We start from the raw sequence: 24,046 nt of genomic DNA on the forward strand, positions 1-24,046 counted from the left end.
GTGAGTTAAAAAATCTATTTTTCAAATTGTTTTTATAGATAAGCAGCTACCATTAAAAATTCCCAGTGACAAGTAAACAGCAATCACATCTTAATATTATATTTTGTTTTCTTTATTTAATGGCTTTGGGAATTGAACCCTGGGCCTCATACTTGCTTGGCAAGTGGTCTATCACTGAGTCACACCTCACTTCTAGTAATGTTATTTTTGACAAGGGTGACATGATGATTCAATGGGAAAATAATTATCTTTTCAACAAATGGTGCTGGGACAATTAGATATCACTATGCAAATGAAATTGGATCCCTACCTCCTACCATAATTAGAAATTTAACTTAAAATGAATCAAAGACTTAAATATGAGATATTAAAGTATAAAACTCAGAAGAAAACAAGTGTATTTTCATGAGCGTGGACATTATATGAAGCACAATGGAAAAAAAAGATAAACTGGACTTCGTCAAAATTAAAAAATAACTTTGTGTTTCAAAGGAAGTCATCAAAAAATATTGAAAGACAACCAACAGAATGGAGGAAATATTTTCAAGTCATATTTGATGATAGGTTTGTATCTGGAATATACTAAGAACTCTTACAACTCAGTGGTCAAAATAAAAAAAACAATCCAAATTTTAAAAAGGGCATATAATTCAAATAAATAATTTTCCAAATAAGATGTACAAATGTTCAGTAAGTACACATGAAAAACATGAAAAAATCACAATGAGACACTACATACTCTAGGGTGGCTATAATTTAAAAAACAACAACAACAAAAACCAACAAACATTGCTGAGAGTGTGGAGAAATTGGAACCTTCATACATTGCTCATGGAAATGAAAATGGTGCAGTTAGTTCAGAAATCAGTCTATCAAATTCTCAGAGTTAAACATAGAATTAGTGTATGCCTTAATGATTCTACTCATAATAGGTGAGACATGGCCTCTTTAGAACAGGACACATGACAAAGAAGGAAAATAAAGATATAATAAACAATAGAGTGAAAAGCAATATCTATTATTTTAAAGTGTAATAAAGTTAAATATTTTTCTATCATTGCCACTTTTGCTTATCAACTTAACAAGTGTGATAATATATATTTGTGTGTATACATTTGAACATGAGATATATATATATATGATTGTTTTAAAAATATGAATTTGTAAGAATAAATAAACTCCTTCAGTTCTTTTTTATTTCTTTCCTTCTTTCCCTTCTTGTCTTCTTTTGACTTATTTAAGTTTTAAAGTTTTTTCCACTTAGTTATTTATACTTTGAAAAATTTCCCTTTTAGTTTTGAAAGATAGCTATGGTCTGTGTCATAGAGGGTCTACAAAATGAGGATAAAGACCTTTCATATAAGAGTGTGTTTGTAGACATGAAATATAGTATATTTATTCTAAACCTAAAAAATCCATAACTGTAGTTCCTTCAGAAATCCTTTTTGGTTCACTGCTTAGTATATTTTCTCTGGTGTTTTTTGAGTAGGCGGGGGTAGGTACAAGGGATTGAACTCAGGGGTGTTTAACCACTGAGCCACATCCCCAAACTCCCAGCCTTTTGTTTTGTTTTGTTTTTGAGACAGGAGTCTTACTAAGTTGCTGAGGCTGGGTTTGAACTTGCAATCCTCCTGTCTCAGCCTCCCAAGTCACTGGATATGCAATTGCATCTGGCTCTGCTGGTTTCTATGTTAAAAAGGATAAGTTTTAATTCAAAGGAATGAGTGTCTCACAAAAGAATAGTAAATATCATGTTATCATATTACAGAAGATACATCTTATTACTTTGAGGTAACAACATATTTTTGAGGTAGAGGGATTTTATATAATGGAAGCTAGTGCTCATTTAGTCTATGAATGAAAGTGGTTTCAATACTTAACTAACTTTAAAAAGAGTATTAGATAGTTGTTTGTGGTTTTCAAGAGCTTTCCATTTACAGTACACTGTTTTACTTATATTTATCATAGTTGTGTGAGATAGCTTTGTTCTTTCTTTTTAAAAGTTAAAGTGAAAACATGCAAAGTACAAAGTGTTTAAGATATAGGTGTATACAAGTGTAATGAATAAGTAAAAGCAAATCCCATGTAACTGATATCTCTGTTTAAAAAAAAAAAAAGAATACTGACATTATCCCAAAAGCCACTTGGTCCCTTCCTAGTTACTTTCACATTCTCCCTCTTTGAGGTAATCACTGGTATATATTTAATATTAGTATGTTTTTCATTTTATAGTTTTATTGCTCATGAATCCATATCTAAAGAAGTTTGATTTTTACCTGTTTTTATGCTTTATATCAATGAAATCATGCAGAATTTATTTATATGTGTGTTGCAGTTTTGTTCAACATGTATCATTATTGTGAAGTCTTAGTTCATTAATATCCTTTTTATTTTGTAGCAGAATTATTTATTTTTTCTTATGTCATTGGGCACTTAGATTATTTCCAATTGCAAGTAGTATTAACAATGCTACTAGAAGTCTTCTTGTACATATATTCATTCTTGAAGTGCATGTGTACACTTTTCTCTAGGCTGTGTATACAGGAATGGAATTGTTGGGTCAGAGGGTATGGCTATCTTTATCTTTACTAGATAATGCTAACCTCTTTACTAAAAGTGGTTATTTACACTGCCACTAATCATCTATGGATATTCCCATTCTTTGACATCCTTGCTGACAATTTTGTTCTCAAACTTCAAATTTTGTCTGTATGCTGAATATTTAGTTATCTCATCTTGGTTTTAATTTGCATTCTTGATTGTTAATGATACTAAGCACCTTTTAATAAGTTATTGATTAGGTAGATTTCTTCTTTTGTAAAGCGCCTATTCAAAGTTTTGCCCACTTTTCTATTGATTCATTTTCTTTAAAAAAAGATTCATAATTTGTGTATTTTCTGCATGTGAATTGTTACTTAAGTATATTAAAAATATCTTCTTTAACTCTTGACTTACCTTTTCATTCAATAGACTCTTTCATTGAAAAGAAGTTTTAAAATTTCAGTATGGTTAAAAGTTTACTGATACTTTCCTTTTTAAAATTTTATTTTTGAGGGCCTGGGGATTGAACCCAGAGCCTCACACATACTGGGCAAGTGCTCTATGACTGAGCTACACTCCTAGCCCATTCTATTCCTTTTTGGTTAATGCTTTTCCTGTGCTAATTAGGAAATCCTCTCTGAGGTCATGAAGATAATCTCCAATGACTTTCAAACAGACCTTTAATCTTTTGGGTCCCCATCATACTATATATAGGACACCTATAAAATTGTTTTATAAGACTTTATAGGTTTTTATAGGTGTCCTATATACAGGACGATGGAGTACAATCAGTTAATATACCTGAAACTATTTTGGTATGCTGTATAAAGTAAGCATGTGGTTGCATTTTTAAAATTTTTCCTCTTATGAGTGTTCAGCTATCCCAGATAAATTATTAAAACCTATCTTTTCCTTACTGTTCTACCTTTTTCCTCTGTCATATATCAAATATAATATGGGTCTATTTTTGGGTTCTTTTTATGTTCTCTTGATATATATAGGTCTATCCTTGCATCTATACTACTTGGACTTCATTTTATTTACTTTATAATGAGTTTTACTCTCTTGTAGAATAATCCTGCCATTTTTTCTTATCTTTCAAGTATGTCATGGTGCTTCTTGGCCATTTGGATTTCCACATAAATTTAGAATTAACTTGTTAGGTTCTACCAAAAAGTCCCATTTGAAATTTTTTAACTCAGTTTGCATTTAATTTATAAAGAGATTTTAGATAAATGATACCTTTGTAACATTAAATATTTCAATCCAAGAACACATTGTGTCTATAAATTTAATTTGCATTTCTTTAAAGTCTCCCAATAAAGTTTATAATTTTTCTTGTATAGATCATAAGGTGGTATACAACATGACCATTAAAAGAATTAAATAACAATTCAAGACAATAGCAACAGAAAGGCAATTGCCTAAAGAATAATATAAACAATAGCTTAATGAGGAGCAAATATGCCTTAGTGTTTCATAATAGATGACACACTAAAGGAGATTTTTGGTCAAATATAAATTAAATATTTGTTTTTAATTTAATTAAATTTTTGTTGACTCATAGGTGCTATATACACGTCTGGAAATTATCATATTTTCAGTTAGTAGGTTTAAAGAATAAGCAATGTACAGGTTGTTTTATTGACTATGAGCCATAGGCACTGTTGTATTTTTTCATATTTTTTTATATTGATGGATCTTTTGGCTGAAATGGCTAAGTTAAGGAGATATTTTGATTTCATGTAAAAATATCTTAAGGAAAAGGTCTACATAGTAATTTCCAATCCAAATATATTATTAAAGTCTTTGAAACATAAATATTTGGTGTGGCTTTTGAAATAATGAAATAATGTACCAGTTTCTTCTTACTAATAAGTCTAGCCTTTCCATTTGTTCTTTTTGAAAACACCAGAGACCTTCCCTAGCATGCAACTTATGATCTTCAGGGGAAAATTGAACCACATTCATTGTTTGACATTAGAATGTAATGTATTTTCAAAACAGAGATTGGCATATTTAAAAGAATGAAGCTGGTCTTCTAATAAATATGTCTGTTGATAGTGAGGGATGCTATAGAGATAGGTCCCAACCTTGTCTCTTCTGGGGAACAGCAGTGAAATTGTTTGTTCCTGACAGCAGACAGCCCCACTGCAGAGCCCTGGTTTCATGTTACATTAAGTATTAGTGCTGTTCTTTCAGGAGCTATTATACTGTGACATCAAAGATTTTCTGACAGGGCAGTGGTAGGTTAGCACTGAAGTTGTCTACTGAAATTTTAAAGAATGGGATTAAATATATATGATCAGACTTTAATATAAGAAAGAGATAGAATTAGAATGGTTTAAGGAAAGTTGTAGAAAGGATAAGTCTATCAGCTGTCTACTTTGTCTCTTTTTGTTTAAGCCAAACTGATTTTTATTTCTACAACAAATACAAATGGTCATTATGTTAATTATGTTAATTATGTTAATTATGTTGTTAATGATTTCCAGAAAGATATTAATAATTAAGAAAAAATAGCATTTTTTGACATAAAAATGGTTAAGTTGACCTATAGCATATTTCGTATAAATGAACATGTGTATAGTAATTGCAATGGTCTAACTTCCTTCTTGTTGATTCACTAATTAGTTAAAAGGATCAAACTACCTACTCTATTAGAATTATAGGATTTTAATTTTTAAAGGCTTAATTTCATATGAAAGTTGTATAAATATAGGTAACTTAAAAATTAATCCAATTATAATGTTGTCTTTTGAAAAGGCTAACTTTGATGAATGTTGAAAATTATTATTAGTCATTTCTGTCCATATAGGCTTTCTGTTTAAGAAAAGTAAAATAAGTGTTGGGGTTTAAAAAATTTCTTAAATTTTTTTGTAGCAAAATCATATTTGCTATAACATTAGTATGATGTTTTCATGAAAAATCTTGGGATTATGAAATGTCATTAATTTTAGAAGCACAATTCAATGTCTGGATATTTAAGACAATGCAATTTTAAGAGTTTTGTTTGAGATTAAGCAAATAAATCATACATTAAGATGATTAAGTCCCCCGTGATGTAGTTTTCTTTTTGCTGAACAAAACGTTTAAAAAATTGTAAGCAAGGTAAACTATGAGACATTTATTTTAAATAATACTCATATTGTCAGTTGAGAAGTAACTGGAACAAAAGATATACCTTTATAAATACTTGTGCTTTTGATTAGGTTTTAAGATAATTTTCATCCAGTTTAGAGTAATCAACAATACATTCATCAAAATAGTCACTTAAAAAACAAACTAAAGGTCTTTGTCCTGGCATGTATCTTTCGATTATTCATACAGATTAAATTGGATAGGGAAATATTGCTAGCCTGTAAAATCATTAAAAATGTTTAAAATGAAAGCCTAATGAGGTCTACTATAGTCTTCATATCACTGTTAAAAGTGAGAATCTGAAACTGAAGATTGGAAATGGTTTTGTTCATATAAAAATGCTTTCTTCTTTTAAAAAGTTTTTGTTTTGTTTTGTTTTTTGCATAACACAATGCATGGCAAAAAATCAAAAGAAACACCAAGCCAAGTATGAATAAATGTTCTAATATGTTCTCTGAAGACTCTGAAATCTGATATTCTAGAAATACTTGAGTAGATAAAATGTTTTTCTTTTTAAAATGTTATAACTTAAAGTTACATTATTTGGTAGGAAAAAAGGGAGGATATTGGGATACATGTTTACTCATTTGAGAGCAACACTACTTCCTGTGGAGATACTAACATTGTTAAGATTGTTTAAATCCTTCTTTTACTTCTGTCAGCTACTGAAATCCTAATTTAAAATGCTTTGAACTGTCTTACAGAGTACATGTAGTTCAGTAACAGGTATCTTTGACTGTTTGTAGTATACTTACTAACTGAAGGACTGAGGGCTTAATAAATTTGATCTTTTTCATATAATGATGAAGGAAAGTGTAAATACTTTAACTAATTTGAATGGTTTTTTTAAAAAAACTTTTAAGTCTGGTTAGCTAAAATGTCTACTTAATAATTGATAAATAGTAGTGCTCTTAAGAGTTGATTTTAGGTGAAGTCGTCTCTTCACAAGAGACTGGAAATGAATGTTAGAACAAATGGCATTTGTTTATTTTTGAAAAATTAATTTTAAAAAAGCCTTTTTGAATTAAAGGCTTTTGTTAAATTACATTTTGGAGAATTAGTTGGACAACATTTATATTATAGGAGACAAAGTTATCATTTTAAAGAAAGTTATCCTTGTATTAAAAAACAAAACTTAAGCTGGGAGCAGTTTTGTACATATGTAATCCCAGCTACTGGGGAGGCTGAGGCCAGAGGGATGGCAAGTTTGAGGCCAGCCTGAGTAATTTAATGAGATCTTGTCTCAAAGTAAATAAAAAGGGCTGGTGATGTAACGCATTGCTAGAGTGCTTGTTTAGTATGTGGAGGCCCTGGGTTTAATCTCCAATACCACAAAATCAAAAACAAAACCTCATCAATCAACCAGAAATCCCAACTAAATTTGTCTATTTTTTAAAAATATGTGTTACATTCTTTTTCTAGTCAACAAGTATTTATTAGGTGCCAGTAAGGGCAAGGTCTTATAGAGATAGAAAATAGTATGCATCTCTGAACTCAAAGAACTTAATAGTTGTTAGGACAATACACACAAGGATATACTCAACTACTAGGATATGTCCTTAAGTCCATACTGACAAAGATGAAAAAGAATAAAATCAGATACAGGAATCAGGGTATAGGTATCAGTAAGTAAAATAATCAACTGAAATTTAAAGGCAAAACAGGACATTTATTAGTGTTGCCGATGAAGGAATATGTCAGGGAGGGTGAGTTTGCCGAGTTAGTAACTTTATATTGTTGAGCACTTTTCTTTGGTCCTTTATTATTTAGTTAAACTTACTAAAGGAAATGAATTAAGTATATTCCCCCCAATAAAAATTCAGAAGTTTGGTTTTCTATACAGTGTATCTTTTAAACTAACATTCCCTTTGTTTCTCTTTTTATGAATAGCAGCAAAAATGATCTGATATTTCTACTAGTAAATAGATCTTGTAATTGAAGTGAATCCTCAAAATTCAGTTTTCAATGTTATTTGGTATATAAAAGACAAGAGTAGATCTTGAAAGACTGAAAGCTTACAGAAAAGCAGTTACAAAATGATTTTTGCCTTTCTGCTGCAAATGTAATGTGTTTCAAACATTAAGTCTGTTTAAAATCTGTGTATGGAACAAGTGTCATCATTGTATTGTGTTGTTTTTGCAAATTTTATTGTAATTATTAGTCAATGCTCCAATTTACATTTTTATAACATTTATAAATATGTATCTGGTAAATGCCAACACATCCAAAAGTTAACAGTTCATCTTCAGATATAGCATTAAAAAATTAAATTACTGAGATGTGAGTTAAGATTTCAAGGTTACTTTAGTTTCAGTTTACTTTGATTTAATTGGTCATGTTTTCTTTTTTACTTAAATCAGAAGAAAATATTCAAGCCAGACCTTATTCTAAAGATCATACAAAATAAGAGAAATAAGATCTAAATGATCTATTTAAATAATAGACTGGTTAGGAGACGAACTGGGTGTATTGCTATAATCAAGAGACAAATTTATCACAGTTTTTAAAATTTTTGGTGGAAATATTCAGTTAAAGGGACGATCCAGTTATCATTTTTTGATAATTCTTGTGCTTAAAATAATTCTTTTAATGTATAATTAGATGGACATTAAAAAAGATAATTGTTGGGCTGGAGATGTGGCTCAAGCGGTAGCGCGCTCGCCTGGCATGCGTGTGGCCCGGGTTCGATCCTCAGCACCACATACAAACAAAGATGTTGTGTCCACCGAAAAAACTAAAAAATAAATAAAATTCTCTCTCTCTCTCTCTCTCTCTTTAAAAAAAATAATTGTTTTGTTTGATATTCATATTTCTTTGTTTTTAAGTGGGCACCAGTGAATAAAGTGAGCTTTGGCCATTTAACTGCATTACTATTTTGCTTTGCTTAATTTTGAGGTATTTTTAAAAGTTAATTAATTAATTTTTATTTTAATTAATTAATTTTTATTTATTTATGGCAGCAGAATGCATCACAATTCTTATTTCACATATAGAGCACAATTTTTCATATCTCTGGTTGTATATAGAGTATATTCACACCAATTTGTGTCTTTATACCTGTACTTTGGATAATAATGATCATCACATTCCACTATCATTAATAATCCCTTGCTTTAACTTGCAAAAATCTAATATATTTATTTAGCTAAAAATTAAAAATATAAAAATTAATTTGAATTTCAGATTTTTTAAGAAGTAAAAAAAAAAAATTTTTAAAAATTGCAGTCAGCTTGGCATGATAAAAGATCAACAATCAAACACCCTAAACTGAGGTTTATTTTATTTTGAGGTTTGATCCCACCTCAAAAATCAGAAGACAATCTGATAATGTCTTTCAACCTTTATGATGTAATATGCTGATCTACCTTGCACTTATTAATTTATTTCTTCATTTGTTCTTTTGAGCATATGCAGTGTGTCAGGTAACAAGGATATAAGCATGAAAAATACATGTTTACTGCCTTGGATAAACTCATATTCAGGGAATTGAAGAGGAGAGATTGAAAGGGAAGGAAGGTAGAGGTAAGTGGTAATTAGGAGAGTAAAGGTGGGTAGTGTGAAAGGCATCAAATATTTTCAGAATCTATAAAGTATGATATTTTCATGGAGTAATGGACAAAGTGCTATGGGAACACAAAAGAGGGAATATTAATTTTTTAAAAGTGAAGGGTTCTCCAATATTTTTTATGTGTACAATTTGAATGCAACCACCATACCTATCTGTTTTGCAAACTTTTGCATTACCTGAAAAGGAAACTTAATACCTATTAAGTAGTTGTTTCTCATTCCTTCCTCTTTCCTGGTATCTGGTAACTACCAATCTGCTTTCTGTCTCTATGGATTTACCTGTTGATGTTTCATATAAATGGAATCATACAATATGTAACCTTTCATGCCTGGTTCTTTTTTCACTTTGCATAATGTTTTCTAGATTCATCTGCATTAAAGCATGTGTCAATACTTTCTTTTTTTACTAAGGAATAATATTCCATTATATGTGTGTATGAAAATTTGTTTATTCATCTATTTATGGATATTTGGATTGTTTCTACCTTTTGGCAATTATGAACAATGCTGCTATGAACATTTGTATATAAGCTTTTAGATGAACACCTGTTTTCAATTTAGTTTGGATATATACCTAGGAATGGAGTTTTTGGGACATTTGGAAATTCTATATTTAACTTTTAGAGGAATTGCTATCCTGTTTTCCAAAGTGGCTACACTATTTCATGTTTCTACCAGCAAACTGTATGAAGATTCCAGTTTCTCCACATCCTTTCTAACCTATTTTCCATTAAAAAATTATAGCCATCCTAGTGGGTATCCTAGATACTATTTGGATGTGTACATTTTGAAGGCTGAGTGTTGGGGATCTCTGAAAACCAATGGGAACTCTTGAGTTTGGTTGAGTTCCTGATTGGGTGAAATATAATAGGGTTAGCTGATAACTTATTCTTCCTCAGAAGGAGTTACCATAAGTTTACTAGAAATACCTCTAGACTGAACAAATTTCAACACTACATAGTGTCATTTATTCCCCAGAATTTGTTATCACAAGGGCAAGATCCTAACTCCACCAGGGCATATGGAAATTAAATATATTTTAAAGTTTTGTAATAATGTTGGTTGTATCCTTATTGGATTTACTCTGAAGATAAATGATCCTCAGAGGTTCCATGACCATATTTTGAGAACTGCCACCCTCAATTATAGTCTATTTGGGTACCTGAAAATACTAAAGTTGACAACATTAATTTTAAAACAAATTTAATTAAATATATATTATTCTAGTCATGTACTGATCTAAGTGCTGAGGATATAGTAGTATGTTAGACAAAGCCCCTGCCCTCATGAACTTTGAGTTCTTTGGGTCAGTTGATCTGGCAACCGAATGAAGTCATGAGTTTTCTGTTTGCCTAAGCTAAGTCCTTACATTCATATCTCAGAATTTGTCAGGGCATGTGTGTGTCTGTTTATTTACAGCAGGTGAGGCAGTAAAGTTGCAGTCATTGACAGTAGAAGTTCAGGTTCTGTGCAGAACCTGAACTATGTATTCTGCAATACATAGTTGCAGTCCTGACAGCATGATTTTTGTATATCACTTCCCTTTCCTGTATGCCATCTCTTACTTACTCCCTTCTCCTATTCCTTCCTTCTTCCTGCCTTCTTTCTTTGCTTCCTTCCTTCCAGTTTGAATTGTATGTATGTAAGTAGACTGTTTCCTCTGATCACCTGTCTAATTCTTACCTTCCAATTTATATATACTATATGCAAATATATGTGATACAAACATATCTATATAATATATATCTGTATAATATATAATAAACATCTAGATATCTATATAAAATATATATTATTATATATAATACATATAATATCTATATTATATATAGCATCTATATTATGTATAATATATTTATAATATAATAAAATATATTTATATTCCTGTGACAGGCCTGTCACATATACTTATGTAATCCCAAGCACCTGTTACATTTCAGGCACGTTGCTAGGCACTGGCAATTAATTACATGTGAAGACCTCTAGTCTAAGAGTAAGAGAGTATTTCAATGTTATGGCCTAAAGAGATCACTGTAAGGCATTCACTATAGAACTTGCAGGCATCTATCTCTATATATTCTAGTTTTCAATGTTAACCATCTTGAGCCATTGCTCTTAAGGGAAGTCTGATATTAGGCATCAAAATGCTAACTATGGCTATAGTCTGAAACATTTTTCTTGACCAAAAAAATTAAAAAGGAAAAACAAAATAAACTAAAATTCAAACTTTTGCTTTAATTAAAATGGGCTTTATAGACATGCATTTGAAGAGTGCACTAATAGTCTAGGAAAATTAAGGGTTCAAAAGTAAGTATTGGGCTGGGGATGTGGCTCAAGCGGTAGCACGCTCGCCTGGCATGCATGCGGCCCGGGTTCGATCCTCAGCACCACATACAAACAAAGATGTTGTGTCCGCCAAATACTAAAAAATAAATATTAAAATTCTCTCTCTCCCTCTCTCTCACTCTCTTTAAAAAAAATAGTAAGTATTGCCAACATTTCTTAGACTCTAAGTAATAGCAACAAATATCGTGTGAATTACAGTTTTGGAAAGCCTAGTAAAATACAATACGTAAGGCATGAAAGCCAGTAGCAAGTGACTGAGAGGTAGGGATAAAGTTATTTATTTGTTTTAAAGGTAGAAAAATGCATTTTTTCTGTTTTGATTTAGCTATTTTTGAAAACTTGTGTCTAACTTGCTTCAAACACAAATTCTAACTGAATAATGAAAATTATTGTACAGTTGTAAATGGTGTATTGACTATTCTTTTCAGTCTATAACACACCTTCCTTTTTGGCACTAAGGGGCAATGAAAGAGGCATTTTGTTAAATTTGAAACTTGTGGTTCTAATCAGAGGTCATTGGCTGGCTCTCATTTTTCAGTTTTAGATTTGTCTATGTTTGATCAGCGGGCAGCAATGAAATTATTACGACAAAGACTTTGTACCAGCCTGTATCTGTCTGTTGCAACTTGAAAGTCTTTGGAACAGTGATGCTGACAGCACATGAACATTCTGAGAAAGTGTAAGCTATGTAATGCCTTAAACTTTCAAGTATCATCTTCTTTTTGTGTGTTTGAAAGAGTTTCAGATACTATTAAGGTACTTGTGAAAAGGTGTTTATTGATTAAAGAAGATTCCCCCCTCCCAGCAAATACGCAATGAGACAGTCTTTCCATTACTTTTTCTGTTCAGTCATTGCTTTATACAGCAAGTTCATTAACATGTAGATATGCAGTGATTGAAGTCAGACTGCTTTTTACAGTGGAGTTGTCTTGATATAATGAGCTCCTCTTTAATGTTCAAAAAATTGTTGTTACTTTCTAAAAGGGATTGTTTGTGAATTTCATTAAATTTAATCTCCTCTTCAAACAATTTCAGCATTGTTCAGTTTACTACAATTAAAATGCTTTCTGATGCTAAAAAATCACTTTTTACAGATGTATCACAAATGTAAGCACTCTGAGAGTGGCTTTGTTTTTTACTTTGAAAGAAAAAGCTGCTATTTAGCTGAGAATTCTCATTTTTTAAATTGGCGCTCCATATGGAAAATCAGAAGAGGGTACACTTACTGTATTGCTAAGCAGGCTAGTTTGGTTGTAAGGGTTAAGTTTCACAACTAGTTCATTCAATCCCTGAATTAAAGTACTGGTCTGATCATAGTAGAAAAATAAGGGCCTTATCCTTACCTTCTCAGTTTACCAGAGGTAACCCCTTCATCTTCACAATGTTGCAAGTCTTGCCAAAGAACAGACACAGTGAAATTAGGTTTCTGCTTTGGGCAGAAATTCTCAAAAGGATGTACTAGAAACCTGACTAAATTGTTAGTTGCAGAGTTGTAATTCACAGTGAATGGCTTTTTTTAAGAAATATATTTTTTAGTTGTCAATGGACTTTTATTTTATTTATTTATATGTGGTGCTGAGAATAGAACCCAGTGCCTCTCACATGCTAGGCAAATGCTCTGCCATTGAGTCACAACCCCAGCTCCAAATTGCTTTATTTTTGTAAGTTATCCTTCCCACTTAGACCTTAGTCAATAGGACTTGAGTAATATGAGAACTGATTCCTGGCATCTCTTATAGAACAGGCACAGAAAGAGAGATCATGTCTCTCTGGAGAATATTTAGCAGATAAAAGCTTTAAAATTTTCCAGGTGGTAGTAGGGAAGTTTTCTAGGTGAATCCCAAGACAATTGGTTTATGAAGACAGTGGATTGGAGAATTGAGAATAAATTATTTAATATCTTAAATTTTTTGCCAGCACACACTTTATAAAACTGTCCAAGTTCTTTTATAACTACTGCTTAGGAAACTATTCTTCCAGGATGTTTCTTCCTGCCTTAGTTCTAGAGGTCATTTACATGATGTCAAAATATCTAGTTAAGTCAGGAGTATTTTCAGAGTTTCTTGATAGTTGAAAATTTTGTGTAAAATAAAATCTTAGATGTTGGCTAAGTTTTGAAATTGTGGTTTGATTTTGAAGGACAGAGTTAGCAACTGAAATTTAACAGGGGTCTTTAGTTGACTGAGCTAATTATGTCACCAAGTTGGCCTTAATAAGTCCTTATGATTTAGCTCTAGAACTGCTTATCAGATATCCTTATCACCCAAAATATAAGATGATACTTTGATCTGCAAAGGGAATATTTCTTGTGATACATAAAGCAGAAAATACTTCCATGACTTTTAATAGCTAAAGATGATGATGATAATATTATTGATATTTTGATTATAATCAATAAAATAATGATAGTAGTGCTAATATTATAACTTATAATAACAACTGTAACATTTTCAGGTGGGAAATGAGGATATTTGAAATGGATATCTAAGAGAACTATATGTAAGCCAAGGGTAATTACAGAATGGTAAGTTAAAGAGTCATGGAATTTTATGTTTAGATTAATTCTTGGTTGGAGATTGAAAGATGTATGTTTAAGTCATAAGAAGTTTCACACAAGAAGGGAAAGGAAAGGAAGCAGGCTGAGACAAAAATATTCCAGGGATATTCCAGGCTGGTGTACAGTCCAGAAAAAATCTGGATGTGGAAATGGGTTTACTAGATACATTTAATGAGTAGTAAATTTTCCAGAGGGGAATTTAGGGTGTGAAGTAGAGAGAAAAAGAAATGTAGATAAATTGGAAAAGAATCAGGGTTTAAGAAATTTGGCATATGCAATACATATACCGTACTTTGCCTGTCTTTACACTTCACGTGGATGTATATACACAAACTTAATTACACTCAGGACACTTTGACATGCCTGATGATAACATTGTCCAGTATTTAAGGGAAGTTGGAATGGAAAGATGAAATTTTATGAAAAATGATAGTTATATTTACTAGTGTGAACAGGTTATTTAATGAGGCTAAAGAGAAACATTGCATTTTGAGAATATTATCAGAAGTTCTGGGATTTGGAAGCCTGGAAAACATTTGACTGAAAAATTATATGTAGTAGTTAGATTATAGTAAGTAAGAATAATGATGGACTGGGGATATAGCTTAGTTGGTAGAGTGCTTGCATCACATACACAAGGCCCTAGCTTCAATCCTCAGCACCACCAAAAAATAAATAAATAAATAAATAAATAAATAAAATAAAAAAATAAAATAAAAAGAAAGAAAAGTCAGAGAGTAAAGTCAGAAATTCCTGGTATGAACTGGTATGAAGTTACCTAACTTGATCTCAAAAGTACTCTTAGCTGAGGCCTTTAAATTATTATATTATTGGTTTACAGAATAAAATTTGTATGCATTCTATACATTATGCTTTTCATTAAAACAGCCGAAGAACAATAATGTTTAAACATCAGCAGCAATTTGAATAAAAGCAAATTTGTGATCAGGATAAAATGTTTTTTGCTGAAAACAAAACCATATTACATGAGTTGAATTCTGGGTATTTCATTAATCTGAAACATTAAATATTTTAATCAACATTAAATGTGACAGAAATGTCACAGATATTGGTCTGAAGTTAAAAACTTATGTTTTTATGCTCACTTCTGTATATAATTCAGTGATTATATTTGAACCATACCTACAAAAAGGATGCTATAATTAACCTTTAATTGTATTTAAATACTTGGGCCAAAAGAAATCATAAAGTACTTTTAGTAAGAGAAAGTGTGTAAAATGTGATGTTTTCTGAGAGAAAAACTAGTTAGATAGCATGCATTTAACCATTTACTATGGTTTTCAGCCATATTTCCATTTATTTAAGCCAGATTTAATTGATGGTCAGAAGATTGTCTTGGTTTGAGAATGTGTAATACCAGTGCTTTTGATTTTTTCCTTTCTTAAGATATAGCTGTAATGAATTTTTGATAATTGACTTATCTCCAGCCATTGTGGCTATTTGAACTTATTACAAGTGATCTGTTTCTAGTGATGATTATATATTCATTTAAGGACCTTTTGTTAGATGCTTGAGGTAGAGATAATAAAGAGATAGGGTATTCTTTTAAGTTCTCATTCTGAATCAACTATGATAAGCTTTTATTGTCTTTTCTTTTACATAAAATTACAAACATAAAAACCCAGAAGTGGTATGTAATTTTTTTACAATCAAGATATCATGTTCAGAATCTTGAGAAGTATTTATATTTAAAAAATTCATGGATATAGAATTACCAAAACATATTATTAGACTATTGGTGAATATGAACTTGTTAATAATTTTACCTAACTATTCAAAGGCATGTAGTAGAAAGCATTTTTGCTTATTAATATTTTCATCATATCTCTACTTTTTAAAGTGATTTAATTTTCTGAGAGATGAAGTTCTTTGGTAAAAATTTTTATGTGTTAAGACTTTATATGTAATAATAATTATAATAACATATTTTATTTAAGAAACACTTAAATGCTTAAATTACCCATCATACCTGAGCAAAAATAATTTTAAAAAAGAAATAATTATAGTTATCTTGGTAGATGATCAGCTAATTAGTGGTAATTTAGATTCAATAAATGTACACACTGAAAGATTTAATAAGTTTTCCTAGCTTTGTCAAGTTTCTAATGTGTAAATTTAAAAATTCTTCTCCTTTCAGATTGTTGAATTTTTAAATGTTATTGAGATCATAGATTCTATTTGTTTGTTTACTTGTTTATTTATTTTTAGTTGTGAATTTTGCAAATTATTTCACTGGTTAGTAGGTGATTGAGATGGAGATGTTTTCTGTTTTAGATATTTCCCTGTGAAACAGTCAGAAAAGTAGTCCTGTACATCTTTTAAGCAGTCAATGACCTTATCTTTTGCCAAAATCAAATGATATTCAATACTGATACTATGGAGAGAGGATTCAAAATAGATACCTAATTATAATTACTTCCCCCCCCCCATCATTATATCACTACGTGCAGAACAACTGATTTTAAAAAGATACAACTGCTGAATTTTGGCAGGTTTTTTTCTTCGCTCATCTTTCTCTCCTCCTTCCTATTTTCATCATATGTAGGATTTATTGAAATAGTTCAGACTGACCTCTTTCTTGAAAGATTTAGTTTTAATTCTAATGGTTTATAGGAACTAGCAGAAACACAAAAGGAAGTGAATGTTTATGATTGCTTCATATTTTCAGAAATCCTTAACATTTATGATACAGTTCAATTGTTAAGAGAATAAGGATAGTTTTAGGTTATTTGGAGGGAAATCATTATAAAGACTTCAACCAAGCACTGATTAGCTTCTGCAGTTACTGCTTTTAAATAAAATCAAATGTGAACAAAATGAAGGCAGGTATTATGTCTTCTTAACTGTTCTGACCCTGAATGTAGTACTATACCTGGCACATAGTAGATATTCAACTGTTGTTGAAAGAGAAAAGGAAAATAGAATGGGAAGAAAGGAGAAAATAATCCTAAATTGATTGGACAAAGTTATTCTGTTGTTTGTTTGTTTTTTTTTGCCTCATGTATGGCTCCCTGCAGACCAATAACTAACAGGAATATGTAATCTTTTTAACCCTGATCATTAACTTTGAGAAACCTGTTACTAAAGGGGTTTAAACACTTTTATTTGCTTTTTTGTTCACAGTGGCTTTACTTTTTCCTTGTAAATCATTTTTTGTTGGCTAGTATTGGGATATAGCAATACTAAAGTTGCATATAACATTTTTAAGAGTTAAAGATATTCACTAGTTACTCCACTGACAGAAAATAGTTGTATTTTTCATCTTTTAGATAAGGTTATTGATAAAATGGTGTTAAAATTTAGGACTGATAAAGGACATGAATGAAAAAGTTTGTAAGTCAGCAATGAAACTTGTTTATTCTGTTGTTATGAATTTTTACAAATTTATTGTTAATTTTATTTTTTTATTTATTTATTTTTTATTTTTATTTTTTTTAAAGACAGAGTGAGAGAGGAGAGAAGGAGAGAGAGAGGGAGAGAGAGGGAGAGAGAGAGAGAGAGAGAGAGAGAGAGAGAGAGAGAGAGAGAGAGAGAGAGAGAAAGAATTTTTTTAATATTTATTTTTTAGTTCTCGGCGGACACAACATCTTTGTTGGTATGTGGTGCTGAGGATCGAACCTGGGCCGCACACATGCCAGGCGAGCGCACTACCGCTTGAGCCACATCCCCAGCCCTTTATTGTTAATTTTATCATGATTCTGTTTGAAGTTAGGCATATTGTATTGGTCAGATTTTTGTTGTTACAAAAGACCTGAAATAATCAATTTATGGGAGGAAAGGCTTAGTTTGGCCCAGGGTTTTAGAGATCTGTTGACCCTGTTGCTTTGGGTCTGGCTGGACATCAAGGTAAGGAATACATAGTAGAGCAAAGCTGCTCTCCATGGTGACTGAGAAGAAGAGTGAGAGAGGAAGAAGTGGAAGGTCTCAGTAACCCCTTCAAGGGCGCTGCCCCCAGTGACCTAACTTCCTTCCACTAGGCCCCATCTCTCAAAGGGATCTACCACTCCTGATAACACCATAGGCTGGTAACCAAGTCTTGGCCTTTGGGGACATTTAAGATCTATTCCAAAACAGGTGCTAATTTATACTAAAGTTTCTAGGATCCATGTCTCTTTGAAAACTTCTTCAGTTTTCAAAGGGTGGGTCCTAGATTATAGTTATTTACAAACTTCAGTTTTGAAATGATACTGTTTCAAGTGTCCTCCTTTCACAGCTAGACTAGTTACTAGAAGGAAAGATAGATAAAGAAAATATTTTTGAGGATGATAAATTCTGGGACTTAAAGTCTAGATTTCAATCTTTTTGTTGATACTGATGTTAATAATTATTATTTTTACTATGAAATTTAATAATTATTATTATATAAATGATCTCTATATTAAATGAAGTTACTTCTCAGATAATTTCATATCTATGAAAGACTTTTATTTCCTTCAGGATAGGTTTTATACAATGCTATTTCAATTTTCCTGAAAATGGGACTGTCACAGACCTGTGATATTTACCAAATCATCCTTAACCTTACTTTTTGAAAACTGTATGAATTATGGAATGGCTAAATCAAGATAATTAACATACACATTATCCTATACACTTATCATTTATTTGTGGTGAGTACACTTTAAAAATCTACCCTTTTATACAATTTTCAAGTATAATGGTACATGTTTTTAATCTTTTGAATAGCATTTCTCCAATGCCTCCATCATTTTAACAGTGACTTTCAAAGAACAAAATTTTTTTTAATTTTGATGATGTCCATTTTTTTCTTTTACGGTATATAGTTTTGAGAAATATTTTATGTAATCCAAAGCCAGAGAGTTTTTTTATTAGTTTACTTATATATTTATTTTTTAAAAATTTTTATTTGTTTTAATTAGTTATACATAACAGTAGAATGTACTTATATACTTTGATGTATTATACATAGATGGGATATAATTTCTCATTTTTATGAGTATATATATTGTAGAATCACATTGGTTATATAGTCACATACATACATAAAGTAATAATGTCTGTTTCTCTCTACATTTCTTTCTAGAAATTTTATAGTTTTAAAAATTATATTTAACCTATGGTTCATTTTAGCTCCATTTTTAATGGGTATGATAGTATCAGTAATGGGTTAAAGTCTCCCCCTCCCTTTTTTTTTGTATAATGAACTCTAGTCGTTTACAAATATCTTTTTTTTAATTATTTTTATTTTTTTAAATTAGTTATACGTGACAGCAAAATGCATTTCAATTCATTGTACACAAATGGATCACAACTTTTCATTTCTCTGGTTGTACAAGATGTAGAGTTGTAGTCACACATGTACCAAGGGTAATGATGTTCATCTCATTCCACTATCTTTCCTGCCCCCATTCCCACTCCTCTTCCCACCCTCCCCTTTGCCCAATCAAAATCCCTCCATTTTCCCCATTCCCGTCCCCGCCTCCATTATGGATCAGCATCCACTTATCAGAGAGAACATTGGGCCTTTGGTTTTTTGGGATTGGCTTACTTCACTTGGCATGATTTTGTCAACTCCATCCATTTACCTTCAAATTCCATAATTATATTCTCTTTTGAAAACATTAGAAGTTGAGAAAATTTCTATTAGAGTTCCCAGTATGGTCACTGTTTCTAGCATTATTCATACCTTTGTTAGGTACAGATTTTCATTTAGTATTATTTTTCTTCTACAGAAACACTTCCTTTAACATTTCTTGTAGTACATGTCTGCTTTTCAAGAAATTTCTCAAAATTTTTATTTGTTTGAAAAAATCTTTATTTTGTCTTCATGTTATAAAGATATTTTTATTTGTTTGAAAAAATCTTTATTTTGTCTTCATGTTATAAAGATATTTTTGCCAGGTTTAGGATCTTAAGTTGGTAGTTTTTATTTCTTCAGTATTTTAAAGACGTTTCTTCATTTTCTTTGGGCTTGTATAGCTTCTCATGAAGACTCTGCTATCATCCTCATTTTTGTTGCTCCATGTATACTGTGTCATATGTATTAGCTACTCCTGTGGCTGCTTTTAAGATGTTCTGTTTATAGCTGTTTTTGTAATAATTTGATTATTATTTACCTGTGTCTTCTTTTTTTTTTTTAAAAAAAAATATGTTTTCTCTTTCTTTATTCTGCCTGGACTTTGAGGTTCATGGTTCTATGAGTTTATTGTTTTATTTGAATTTGGAAAGCTTTGTCTGTATTCTTTGCTTGCTTTCTCATCTATTTTGAGTCTCATATGTGCATGTTGATGCTCTGTTTTATTTTCTCGTAGTGCTTCAGCTATAATCATTTGTATTGCTACATCTTCAAGTTCTACTGTTAATCCAATCTAATGTGTTTCTCACTTTTGAAAATATTTTCTTCCTTTCTAGAAGTTCTGTGTCAATTTACATTTTCCATTTCTTTTCTTAACATATTTATATTTTTCTCTATATTTTTGAATATATGGAACACATTTTAATGGCTGTTTTAACATTCTTATCTGCTAATTTTATTATCTCTCTCATTTCTGGGTCTGTTTCTGTTGATTAATTTTTCTCCTGTTCATTGGTCATATTTTCTTGCTTCTATAAGATTTTTTTAAAAAGCTCTTTAAAAATTATTGTGATAATATTCACATAACACAAATTTACAATTTCAGCAATTTTAAAGTGCATAATTCAGTGGCATTTAGTACATTTGTAATATTTTACAACCACTACCATTATCTAGTTTCAGAACACTTTCTCTACCCCCACAGTAAAACTGTGATAATAAGGTATTCTGCAGAGAGAAAGAAGGGAAGCCTTCACTCTGTCTATAAGGACACAATTGCTAGATCAAATGAAGATTTTGTCACTTTATAATAATTCTCATGGCTTCTGTGAGGAGGAAATGAAATAGACACTTCAGAAGGAAGACAACGGATTGGCCTTCTTACTATGAACATCTTGGTAAAATGAATGCCTTCTCAGGTGTTGTGATATTTCTATTTTTGGAAATAGTGATTGAATTGGAAAATTGGACAGAAGAGAAAAGCCTCATTTTCTTGTGGCACAAACATACTTTCTCTTCAGGATCTGATCTGAATGCTATGAAAGCACTAGGAACTCCACTTGGCCTTATCTTTGTTTATGCAAAAACACCTTAATACGCTTGTGATATTTTCTTTAATAAGTGTTATTGCACTGGTTCAAGGTCAGGCATTGGGTGAAGGAGCAGAATTTACATAGGATTTCAGGTTGATTACTCCACAGTGTGAGACCAAATTTGTCCCCCAGGAGATGGGCATAATTTTAAGTTGGGTGGTGCTACCCAGCTAGTTGAAATCATTGGCAGTAGACAAGCTCCTAGTGATAAGTGGAACCCTCAAACTTGATTAGAAAAAAATTTTAAACATATAAGTTGTTAAAGAGATCTTACAGTATTCAGATGAAAATAAATCTCAAGAAGAGGCAAAAGGATGGCTAATGCCATTTGTCACTGGGCTACTGGAAGTCATTAAAACTGTATAAGAATCTGTTTCTTAAGGCAATGAGCCATATTTAGAGGTGTCATTATAGAACAAAAGAGACCTTTTAGAAACTGTTTAAGATGGAACCACAAATTTAGAGGTTACTGCTATGAAAGGAAAATTTAATAGTTTAAAAAAATATAAGTAAAGCTCTAGTGATTAATATGTATGAAAGTTATATGTATAAAATTTAATGTATGAAAGTTATATGTATAAAAGTTATAATTCTATGATCAATAGAATTACTTTGAAGTCTGCTACTATCCAGATTTATTTTTAATAATTTTTGAATATCTGAACTCACTAGTATAACTTTTTTAAAAAAAATTTTTATAGATGAACAAAATATCTTTATTTTGTTTATTTATTTTTATTTGGTGCTTAGTATCGAACCCAGTGCCTTACATGTGCAAAACAAGTGCTCTGATACTAAGCCACAACCCCAGCACCCCCCACCCCCCTTTTAAACCAACATTTGGCTAAAATTGCAACACTTTTTTGCTTGAAAGTTATTTCTATCAATTCCTTCACCTGTATAATGTTCTTGGCCTATAACCAAAAATCATTTTTTGTTTTATTTTTGGTAGTGCTGAGGATGAAACTCAGGGCCTTGTGTCTGCCTCTGGAGTATATCCCTGCCCCTAGAAATCAGTTTTTAAAAGGAAAAGCGTCTATGCAAACCTATTCCAGGAGTTGTTTTTTACAGAATTTTGTTCTGTCTTACCTAGGAATAATTTATAAAAATGGCTCAATGAATCTTGCAGTTAAAGATACAAGTGGGGAGGGATCATAGGACAAGAAAATAAGGAAAAGTGTGTATGGTCAATCACTTTCTTTTGTTCCAAGTAGCTGGAGTAAAAGTCATGAAAAATAGCCCTTCATTTAAAAAAGAATGCATCCCACTACCCACTACAAATTGGAACCTTATTTATTTTATCTGTTTAATTATTAGTTTTCTATTTTAAATTATCTACTAAATAGTGTGAACCATGAAGTAGGAGCATCAACTTACCCTTCAAATTGCCCATTTATTTGTTTTCTCAGGATTTTCTAAGCTAATAATACATAGTACTGTTGATAGTTTTAAAATTGAAACTCTCAAAGATTTATGAAACATCCTGAAACACAAATTTTCATTTTACATTAGATTTCTATTTTTTCCCTGAAACACAGCAACTTTTCTTTTATAACTAGATATCTATATAGTAAAATTCAGAACTCAAAGTTCCATGATCATCCCAATAATTCACTTCTTTAAAAATTTAAAAGTAATTAAGTCCCAATCTAACCTATCACAAGAGGTAAAAGATAATTTCAAAGTACTGGCAGCTTTTAATTGTTGTTTTTATTTGCTATTATAACATTCAATTCACATTTAATAATTATATTAAAAATAACGTATCTACTTTCAACATGATTCTGTTGTTTTAAGAAAATATAGTAAGAAAGTATCACATTATCTTTTTTCAAAGGTGAATTTTGGATAACCAGGTTAACTCAATGTTTTTTACTTTGCCATATATAAAAACTGCCCAATAAAAATGGATTTTCTTATTAATAAAACAAAAAACTCTACTTTTAGAGCAGTCACTCTTCATTTTTCCTTCCTTTCAGCCCCTGGCAATAACGAATCTTTCTCTCTTTACAAATTTGCTTATTTTGCCTATTTCATATTAATGTAATGTTTTTTAGGCTCATCCTTATTGTTGCATGTAACAGCACTTTATTCTTATGGATGAATAATATTCCATTGTATACCTCAATTTTGTTTATCCAGTGGTCTGTTGTTGGAAATGGATTGTTTCCACCTTTTGGTTACTGTGAATAGTGCTGTTATGAACATTTGTATACCTTTTTGTTTGAACACCTGCTTTGATTCTTGGGAATATACCTAGAAATAGAATTACTGGGTCACCTGAAAGTTTCATGTTTAACTTTTTGAGGAAGTTCCATATTGTTTTCAGATGCATCTTTTACATTTCCATCAGAAATGCATGAGGGTTCCAATTTCTATCTCAAGGGATATTGTGGTTTTGACTTGGATTTTCCTAATAAATAATGATGTTGAACATCTTTTCATTTTCATGTGCTTCTAAGTCATTTGTATATTTTCTTTGGGAAATGACTAAGTCTTTTGCCCACTACAATTTTTTTCGCATTTTCATTATTGAGTTGTAGGAATTTTGTGTGTGTGTGTGTGTGTATCATCTTTTGATGCAAAAAAGTTTTAAATTTTGAAGAAGCTTAGTGTGTTACTTTTTCTTTTGTTCCTTATGCTTTTGGTGTTATATCGAAGAAACCATTGCCAAATCAAAGGCCACTAAGATTTACCTATATACTTTTTTTCCCTAAGAGTTCTATAGCTTTAATTTTTACATTT

At 30.9% G+C, this 24,046-nt stretch overlaps 1 protein-coding gene and 1 pseudogene across 19 annotated transcripts in view; both read left to right on the top strand.

Annotated features, from left to right (window-relative positions):
• Positions 1-24,046, top strand: part of Sox6 (SRY-box transcription factor 6) — a 570,577-nt gene that overhangs the window by 23,837 nt on the left and 522,694 nt on the right. The gene's annotated exons all lie outside the window — the stretch shown is intronic.
• Positions 21,112-21,414, top strand: LOC113189958 (ethylmalonyl-CoA decarboxylase pseudogene; annotated as a pseudogene).

Source organism: Urocitellus parryii, chromosome 4 (genome assembly GCF_045843805.1).
Source record: "Urocitellus parryii isolate mUroPar1 chromosome 4, mUroPar1.hap1, whole genome shotgun sequence".
Taxonomy (NCBI): Eukaryota; Metazoa; Chordata; class Mammalia; order Rodentia; family Sciuridae; genus Urocitellus; species Urocitellus parryii.